The 10,379-nt window shown below is 40.1% G+C and overlaps 1 pseudogene; it reads left to right on the forward strand.

The window, feature by feature from the left end:
- Positions 1–474: 474 nt before the first annotated feature.
- LOC123936030 lies at positions 475–2,148 on the forward strand (annotated as a pseudogene).
- Positions 2,149–10,379: the final 8,231 nt, after the last annotated feature.

Raw genomic sequence — 10,379 nt, forward strand, 5'->3', positions numbered from 1 at the left:
ATTACTTATGATCCATGAGAGCAGGAACTATATCTTCCTTATTTACTGCTGATTTCAAAGCTTAGTACAGTGTCCAACACAAACTTAGTTCTCAATAAATATCAATTAAATGAATTTCTACCTTCCATATTACCTTGCTTCCAACTTCTAAACCAAATACTAAGAGCTTCACATAACGGCAGCTCTGGTAAGATTCACACCAGTTTTCCTTGTGGTGTGACATTTATTTTTAGGCACCAACTCATTTATTTAGATTAAAGTTAATGAAAACAAATGAAATGACAAATGAAAATAACGTGCTGTGGTCCAGCAGTCTGGGAACTGTCGCCGGCTCCGCGCACGGGTTGGTGGTGGGGGGCGGGCCGAGCATCCCCGGGGAGTGGAGGAGCGCTCTTTTTTCTCTCTCCTCTTTCCCCCCACTCCGCACCCCCGGGCACCCTCAAATCAGGCCGCGCTGCTTCCCTTTCCCTCTTGTCTCGTCCCCCGGCAAACTTTCGGTCCCTCCCCCGCCGGTCACCCGTTCTTCGTCGTAGCTCCAGCCGGCCTTGCCGCCCGGAGGGCTCCTCCGGACCTCCGTGCCTGCAACTCCGACCATTACAAGATCCAGAAACATGTCGATGACACTTCTGTCTGCCTTCTACGATATCGACTTCCTGTGCAAGACGGAGAAATCCCTGGCCAATCTCAATCTGAACATGCTGGACAAGAAGCCGGTGGGGACCCCCGTGGCCGCTGCCCCTAGCTCGGGCTTCACGACGGGCTTTCTCCGCCCACCCCGCGCCTAGGCCCAGCAGCTGCTCGCCCAAGTTCCTGGGCGGGGCTAACCGCAGCAACTATGGCAGCTGGGCGGCGGGCGGCCCCGCCTCCTACAGGACCTTCAAGGAGTTGTCAGGGGGCGGAGGCACGGCCCTGCTTAACAAGGAGAACAAATTTCAGTACCGCTCCTTCAGCAAGGGCAAGCACAGCCAGCACCTCTTGCACCAGCACCTCTTGCACTAGCAGCAGCAGCAGCAGCAGCAGCAGCACCAGCACCAGCACCAGCACCAGCAGCAGCACCAGCGCAGCAGCACCAGCAGCAGCAGCAGCACAGGGGTGGCGGCTCCCAGATTAACTCGATGCTCCACAAGACTGAGCTGTGCCGGCCCTTCCAGGAGAGCTGCACGTGCAACTACAGCGAGAAGTGCCAGTTCGCGCACTGCTTCCAGGAGCTACCCAGCCTGACCCGGCACTGCAAGTACAAGACCGAGTTGTGCCACACCTTCTACACCATCAGCTTCTGCCTCTACTGGCCGCGCTGCCACTTCATCCACAACGCAGACGAGCGGCGGCCAGCGCCGTCTGGGGGCGCCTCTGGGGACCTGCGCGCCTTAAGCGTGCGGGACGCGCTGCACCTCGGCTTCCCCCGGAAGCCGCTGCCCAAGCTGCATCACAGCCTCAGCTTCTCAGGCTTTCCGTCGGGCCACTACCAGCCCCCGGGGGGCCTCGAGTCGCCGCTGCTGCTCAACAGCCCACGTCGCGCACCGCCGCCGCCACCCTCTTGCTCCTCAGCCTCCTCCTGCTCCTCTGCTGCTTCGTCCTGCTCCTCTTCCGCTCTGTCCTGCTCATGCGCCTCCGCAGCCTCCACGCCCTCAGGCGCTCGGACTTGCTGTGCCTCGGCGGCGGCTGCGGCCCTCGGCGGCATTGCTGTACCGCACAGGGGGCGCGGAGGACCTGCTGGCACCCGGCGCTCGGTGCGCAGCCTGCCGGTCCGCCTCGTGCGCTAACAACGCCTTTGCGTTTGGCCCGGAACTGAGCAGCTTCATCACGCCGCTTGGCATCCAGACCCACAACTTCGCCTCCGTGGCCGCTGCCTATTATCGCAGCCAGCCAGCAGCAGCAGCAGCAGGGCCTGGTACCCCCGTGCAGCCCCCGGCGCCGCCCAGCGCGCCCCTCCCTGCCAGTGCCACCGCGCCGCCCTCGCCGCCCTTCAACTTCCAGCTGCCGCGCCGCCTGTCCGATTTGCCCGTCTTCGAGGCATCCCCTAGCACCCCGGACTCGCTGTCGGACCCTGACAGATACTTGAGCGGCTCACTCAGCTCGGGCAGTCTCAGCGGCTCCGAGTCCCCCAGCCTCGACCCTGGCCGCCGCCTGCCCATCTCTGACGATTGAGGCAAGAGGGCTCCAGCGAGGAGGAGGAGGAAGGGGGAAGGCTGTTCTGTCGGTTGTTGGAGGGCGCCCCTGCCACCTGGAGTCCTTGTTACGGGCAGGGAGGGACGCTGGAGTGGGGGGTGACAGGCCATGAGCAGAGTCTGCGGGCCCCACCGAGCACTTGGACTCGAACTTGTGTGCCGGGAGGGGCCCCACCCCTCCCCTTTCGGTTTTCTCTCTTTTTTTTTATTTATTATTTTTATTATTATTATGAAGTTTCATTCTTGTTGAGCAAAAAAAAAAAAAGGCAATGAACTTTTGTATTGATGAACAAAATACTCACAACAGGGTAGGTGTGATGCGAACAGAACAAGATACCAAACACTTAAAACTTTTTTAGGTCTCCTAAGAGTTTGGGACTTTTGGGGGAAAAAAAATCAACCCAGCACCAGCAGCTACCAACCACCATTCCGTATCTTCACTTGAAAAGCATTAGTTACAGTCCAGATGTGGGAACTCTTATGTGAGAGAAGTTCTTAATTGTCGTTTGTCTTCAGACCAGTGTAAACAAACAGCCAGCCACCACCTTGCTAAACCTCTAAGCTTCTGGAATCCAATATTCTATCAGGAATATGCCTTGATTGTAGTCCTCCGCTCCACAGGTTTTTGTTTGACACAAAATTCTTTATGTCTGGAAAAAAAAACAAAAACAAACGTGCATTCCAAAGTTTCCTACTGGTTACTGTTTTTTTGCCATCACTTAGTGGATGTTTAATTTTAGAACCATTTTCTCTGCTCTTTCTGGAAGCCTTGGGCAGAGCTTAGTTCCTAATCATTTGGGGGAATAACTGCTGAATTTTTAGCTGTTTTGAGTTGATTCACACCACTGCACCCCAACTCAATATGAAAAAAACTATTTAACCTATTTATTATTTTGTGAAAAGTATACACTGAAATTTTTGTTCATACTGTATTTATCAAGTATGATGAAAAGCAATAGATATATATTCTTTTATTATGTTAAATTATGATTGCCATTATTAATCGCCAAAATGTGGAGTGTATGTTCTTTTCACAGTAATATATGCCTTTTGTAACTTCACTTGGTTATTTTATTGTAAATGAGTAAAAAAATCTTAATTTAAGAGATTGTATGTAATATTTATTTCATTAATTTCTTTCCTTGTTTTGAAAGATTGCATGATTTCTTTACAGAAATCTATCCTGATGCTGTGGAAGTAGTTTGAGGAATATCTTATGAGTTTTCTTAGAATGTATAATGGGTGTAGCCCATCCAACTTTAAAGAAAAAAAAGTTGACCACATACTTTGCAAGCAGGCTTAAATGTGGCATGCTTTTTGTCATTCCAGCTTTTTAAATTAGCAAGAAGCAAAATTTTGTTTTTTGTTTATCCCACCAATTCTACTGTGACATACTCTGCGTTTAAAGACATGTAGCAATAATGAGGTGGGGGGTTAGTCTCACAGTGCCTTTGGAAAGGGCCAGAACTTGCCTTAAATCTTCCTCAACCAAAAAAGTATTTTTCTCTCAGTGCTTGAGAGAATTTGAATGTAGGATGGGTTCAACTGCACAAAAGGAGAAGATATTTACCACTTTCTTATATAGATCTAAAGAGGCCACCTCTTAGTACTAAGAATGGTGTAGTACATGAATATGCCTTGTTTTAATTACATAAAATTCCAAAACTTGTATATTTTTTTTTCCCGTGTGTAGAAAGGCAGGAATGCTTTCCTGGACAGTGGATGAATGAGCAGTAGCTTTAGTTTGTACGTAGGTACGGTTGGAGCAGTATGTATGTATGTACTCAGGACTACTTTGACAGAAGTAGGTTTTTGAATGTAACAAGATACGTCAACTTGAGTTGTAATATATTTTGGGGAATCAGTTCACTACAAATTGTGACTGTAAACATTGTATTGTAAATGTTTTGTAGTTTCCCCCCAATAAAATTTTTGGGAAAAAAACCCAAAACAAAAACAAAAAAAAAACAAACAAAAAAGAAAATAACGTGTTGTGGACCCATTTAGTCAGTGTTTCAATTATATGAGCCATTCTTAATTTTTTTAAAGACTATTTTTAGAGCAGTTTTAGGTTTAAAGCAAATATGAGAGAAAGGTACAGAGATTTCCTTTCTACTCCTTGCCCTCCCCACATTATCAACATCCCCCCACCCAGATTAGTACATTGGTTATAACTGAGGACCCCAGATCATTACCACCCAAAGTCCACAGTTTACAATAGGGTTCACTCTTGGTGTATGTTCTGGGGGTTTGGACAAATGTATAATGATATATATTTACTACTGTAGTATCATACAGCATTGTTTCACTACCCTAAAATCCTGGTAATTCACCTATTCATCTGTCCCCCAACTCCTGGCAACCACTGATCTTTTTTTACTGTCTCCATAATTTTGCTTTATCCAGAATATCTTTACAATCATACAGTGTATAGTTTTTTCATATTGGCTTTTTTCACTTAGTAATACGCGTTTAACTTTCCTCTGTGACTTTTCATAGCTTGATAAGTCATTTCTTTATAGTGCTGAACAATATTCCATGGTTTAGATGTATCATAGTTTCTCCATTCACCCACTAAAGAACATCTTAGTTGCTTCTAAGTTTTGGTAATTATGAATAATGTTGCTCTAAACATTTAAGAACAGGGTTGTGGGGGTATAAGTTTCCGAATGCTTTGAGTAAATATCAAGTAATGTAATGACTAGGTTGTGTGGGAAGAGTATGTTCAGCTTGAAAGAAAAAAAAAAACACACCAAATAGTCATTCAAAGTGAATCCACTGTTTTGTATTCCCACCAGAATAAATGAGAATTCCTGTTGCTCCACAGCCTTGCCAGCCTTTGCTGTTGTCAATGTCCCAGATTTTGGCCTTTCTAATAGGTGTATAGTGGTATCTTATTGTTATAATTCACATTTTCTGATGACATATGATGTGCAGCATTTTTTTTTCATGTTTATTTGTCATTTGTATCTTTTCTTTGGTGAGGTGTCTGTTAAGATCATTGGTTTATTTTCAGTCTCTCTCCTTTTTTTTTTCTTTTTAAAGATTTTATTTATTTATTTGACAGAGAGAGATCACAAGTAGGCAGAAAGGCAGGCAGAGAGAGAGAGAGGAGGAAGCAGTCTCCCTGCTGAGCAGAGAGCCAGATATGGAACTCAATCCCAATCCCAGGACCCGGATATCATGACCTGAGCCGAAGGCAGACTTAATCCACTGAGCCACCCAGGTGCCTTTTTTTTTTTTTTTTTTTTTTTTTGGTTATTATCCTCTTGAGTTTTAAGATTTTTTTAAAAAAAGAGTTCTTTATATATTTTGAATAATAGCTCTTTATCAGGTATATCTTTTATAAATATTTTCTCTAAATCTATAGTTTCTTTCTTCATTCTCTCAAAAATATCTTTCATAGATAGACCAGAAATTAATTTTATTTCATCTTTGATTCATCAGATTTTTTTGTTTCTTCATGTAGAATTTGTACTTTTCATACATTTATATCTAAATATTTCATTTTTGACATTTCTAATGTAAATGATGTTACATTTTCAGTTTCAAATTTCACCTGTTAATTGCTGCTGGTATATAGGAAAGCTATTGACTTATGTACATCAATATTATATCTTAAAACCTTACAATAATCATTTATTAGTTCCAGAATATTTTTATGGATTCATTTGGATTTTTTACATAGATAATAATGCCAAACAAGACATTTTTATTTCTTCCTTCCCTGTCTATATACTTTTAATTTCCTTTCATTATTATACTGCATTAGCTAATACTTCTAGTGCAGTATTGAAAAAGAATGGTGAGAGAGACATCCCTGCTTTATTCCTGATCTTAATGGGAAAGCTTCTATTTTCTCATCATTAAGTATAATGTTAGCTGTAGAGTTTTTTTAATAGATATTCTTTACCAGGTTGAGGAAATTCCCCTCTATTCCTAGTTTACAGGGAGTTTTTATCATGAATGGGTATTGGATTTTGTCAAATACTTTTTTTTGCATCTATTGATATGATTTGATATGATCATGTGATTTTATTTAGCCTGTTGCTGTGAAGTATTACATTAATTGATTTTCAGATGGTAAACCAATCTTGCATACCTGTAATAAATCCCATTTGGTCATGGTTTGTATTTGGTCCAGCATGTGGTCTATCTCGATTAATGTTCCATATGAGCTTGAGAAGAATGTCTGTCTGCTGTTAGATGAAATAGTCTATGGATGTCCATTATAGCCAGGTGATTAATAGCAATGTTGATTTCATTTGTGTCCTTACTGATTTTCTGCCTGCTAGATCTATCCATTTCTGATAAAGGGGTGCTGAAGTCTCCAAATATAAATAATGTATTCATCTATTTCTCTTAGTACTTCTACCAGTTTTTGCCTCATAAATTTTGGCCTCATATATTTTGATGATTGTTTATTAAGTTCACACACACTAACAACTGTTATGTTTCCTTGGAGACTGACTTCCCTTGCTTCCATGTTTGTTCAGTCTAATATTAGTATTATAATCTTCATTTCCTTCTGATCAATATTAGCATTAAATATTTCTTTATTAACTTACTTTTAATTTATGTATGTCTTTATGTTTTAAAGTTGTTTTCTTTTTTTTTAAGATTTTATTTATTTATTTGACAGAGAGAAAGATCACAAGTAGGCAGAGAGGCAGGCAGAGAGAGAGGAGGAAGCAGGCTCCCTGCGGAGCAGAGAGCCCGATGCGGGGCTTGATCCCAGGACCCTGAGATCATGACCCGAGCCGAAGGCAGCGGCTTAATCCACTGAGCCACAGGCCCCTGGGTGGCTCAGTGGTTGGGTATCTGCCTTCTGTTCAGGTCGTGGTCCTGGGGTCTTGGGATCCAGCCCCGCATGGGGCTCTCTGCTCAGCAGGAGGCCTGCTTCTCCCTCTCCCACTCCCCCTGCTTGTGTTCCCTCTCTCGCTGTGTCTCTCTCTGTCAAATAAATACCTAAAAATTTTTTAAGATAAATAAGTAAATAAATAAAGTTGTTTTCTTACAGACTACATAGAGTTGGGTTTTTTTTAATCCATTCTGATGATTTTTTTACTGTCATATTTAGATGATTGACATTCAAGGTGATTACTGACATAATTGGATTAATATTTATCATGTTACTATTTTCTATCTGTCACCCCAATTTTTTCTATTTTTGTCTTCCCCTCTTTTTCTGTCATGTTGTTTTTAATTAAGCATTTTTCTTTTGTTCCAAGTTATCTCTTTTCTTAACATATTAACTATATTTTCTTTTAGCTATTTTTAGTGGTTGCCATGTGTATGAGGTTTTTTTGTTTGGTTTGTTTTGCTTTGGGTTTGTATTTATCCTGCTTGTTTTCTAAGCTTCCTGGATATGCAGTTTGATGTGTGACATTAATTTGGAGAAGTTCTCAGTCATTATTGCTTCAGTTTCATTTCTACTCCTTTCTCTCTTATCCTTTGGTATTCCCATTGCACATATGTTACATCTTTTATAGTTGTCCCACATTCTTGGATATTCTGTTCAGTTTTTCATTCTTTATTCCCATATTTTTTACTCTTAGAGGTTTTTATTTATACATCCTCAAGCTCCAAGATCTTTTGCATGTCCAGTCTGTTAATGAGCCCAAAAAGTCACTCTTTGTTTCTGGCACTGTTACTATCTTTGGCATTGTTTTTTTCCTTAGGATTTCCATCTCTCTGCCTCTCTGTTCTTGTATGCTGTCTAATTTATGTACTGGAGCCCTTAGCATATTAATCATAGTTGGTTTTTAAAATTACATTTTAAAGAATTCCAGTATATTTAACATACAGTGTTATATTAGTTTCAGGTGTATAATAAAATGACTTAACAATTCTATGCATTACTCAGTGCTCATCGTGATAACTGTACTCTTAGTCCTGGTCACCAATTCCACCCATCCTCCACCCACCTTCCTTCTGGTAACCTTCAGTTTGTTCTATATTAAAAGTCATTTTTTTTTTGGTTTGTCTCATTTTCTTTGATCATTTGTTTCATTTCTTAAACTCTACATACAAATGAATTCATGTATTTGTCTTTCTCTGACTTATTTCACTTAACATTTTACTTTTTAGATTCCTTCATGTTGTTGTAAGTGGCAAGATTTCATTCTTTTTATGGCTGAGTATTATATTATATATATAGATATATAATGTAATATATAGATATAGATACATAATGTAATCTATATCTATATCTATATATATATACACACACACATATATATTCTCCCACTTCTTTAGCCGTTCATCTATTGATGAATACTTGGATTGCTTCCATAATTTAGATATAATAAATAATGCTGCCATAAACATAGGGTACACATATCTTAGCCAAGTAGTATTTTCATATTCTTTGGGGAAAATACCCAGGAGTGGGATTACTGGATTATATAATAGTTCTATTTTTAATTTTTTTGAGAAAACTTCATTCTGTTTTCCCCAGTGACTGTACCAGTTTACATTCTCACCAAGGGTGCACGAGGTTTCCTTTTTCTCCCCATCTTCACCAACACTTATTTTTTATGTTTTTGATGTTAGCCATTCTGACAAGTATGAGTTGATATCTCATTGTAGTTTTAATTTGCATTTCCTTGAGAGTAGATGATAATGAACATTTTTTTCATGTGTCTGTTGGCCTTCTGAGTGTCTTCTGTGGAGAAATGCCTGTTCATGTCTTCAGCCCATTTATAAATTGGAATATTTGGTTTTTGAGCATTGAGCCTTATAAGTTCTTTATATATTTTGAATACTAATCCTTTATCAAATAGGTCATTTCCAAATACCTGCTCCCATTCACTAGGTTGCCTTTTAGTTTTATTGATTGTTTACTTCACTGTGCAGAAGCTTTTTATTTTGATATAGTCCCAATAGTTTATTTTTGCTTTTGTGTCCCTTTCCCCAGGAGACATATCTGGAAAAAAGTTGTTATGGCCAATGTTGAAAAGGTTGCTGCCCATGTTTACTATAGGATTTTTATGGTTTCAAGTTTTGCATTTAGGTCTTTAATCTATTTTTAAAAGTATTTTTGTATATGGTGTAAGAAAGGGGTCCACTTTTATTCTTTTGCATGTAGCTGTCCAGTTTTCTCAAAACCATTTGTTGAAACTTTTCCCCATGGCAATGTCTTGCCTCCTTTGTTGAAGATTAATTGAGCATATAACCAAGTATTTATTTGGGGGATTTCTAATCTGTTCCATAGGTCTATTTTTGTGTCAGTACCATACTGTCTTGATGACTATAGCTTTGTAATATAGCTTGACATCTGCAATCATGATACCTCCAGTTTTATTTGACTTTTTCATAATTTCTTTGGCTGTTCCAGGTCTGTTGTGGTTCCCAACAAATTTTAGGATTGTTTTTTCTAGTTCTGTAAACAATGTTGTTGGGGGGCCTGGATGGCTCAGTTGGCTAAATGTCTGCCTTCGGCTCAGTCATGATCCCAGGGTCCTGGGATCTATCCTGTATTGTGCTCCCTGCTCAGCAGGGAGTCTTTTTGTCCCTCTACCCTCCCCTACCATTTGTGCTTTCTCTCTATCTCTCTCTCTCAAATAAATAAAATCTTTTAAAAGAATGTTGTTGGTATTTTGGTAGAAACTGTTTTAAATCTGTAGATTACTTTGGGTAGTGTGGACATTTTAACAATATTGGATTTCTCCCAATCTATGAACACGGAATGATTTTTCCTTGGTGTTTTCAATTTTTTTCATCACTGTTTATAGTTTTCAGAGTACAGGTCTTTTACCTCCTTGCTTAAGTTTATTCCTAGATATTTTATAGTTTAGGGGGCAATTATAAATTGGATTTTTTGTTGATTTCTCTTTATTCAATTTCATTGCTGGAAATCGGTCTGTTCAAATTTTCCACTTCCTTCTGGTTCCAGTTCAGGAGGTTATATGCTTCCAAAGATTTATCCTTTTCTTTAGGTTTCCCAATTTATTGAATATAACTTTTCATAGTAATCCCATATAATCCTTTGTGTTTCCATGACATTAGCTGTTATTTCTCATTGTTCATTTCAAATTTGTTTATCTACTGGTATCATTGATCTCTTCTATTGGTTTTTGAAGTTTCTATATTGTTTATTTCTGCTTTAATCTTTATTATTTCCTCCTTTCTACTGATTTGGATTTTGTTTGTCCTTTTTCTAGATCCTTTAGGTGTAAGGTGAGTTTTTTGTTTGTTTGTTTATTTATT

Source organism: Meles meles, unplaced genomic scaffold (assembly GCF_922984935.1).
Source record: "Meles meles unplaced genomic scaffold, mMelMel3.1 paternal haplotype, whole genome shotgun sequence".
NCBI lineage: Eukaryota > Metazoa > Chordata > Mammalia > Carnivora > Mustelidae > Meles > Meles meles.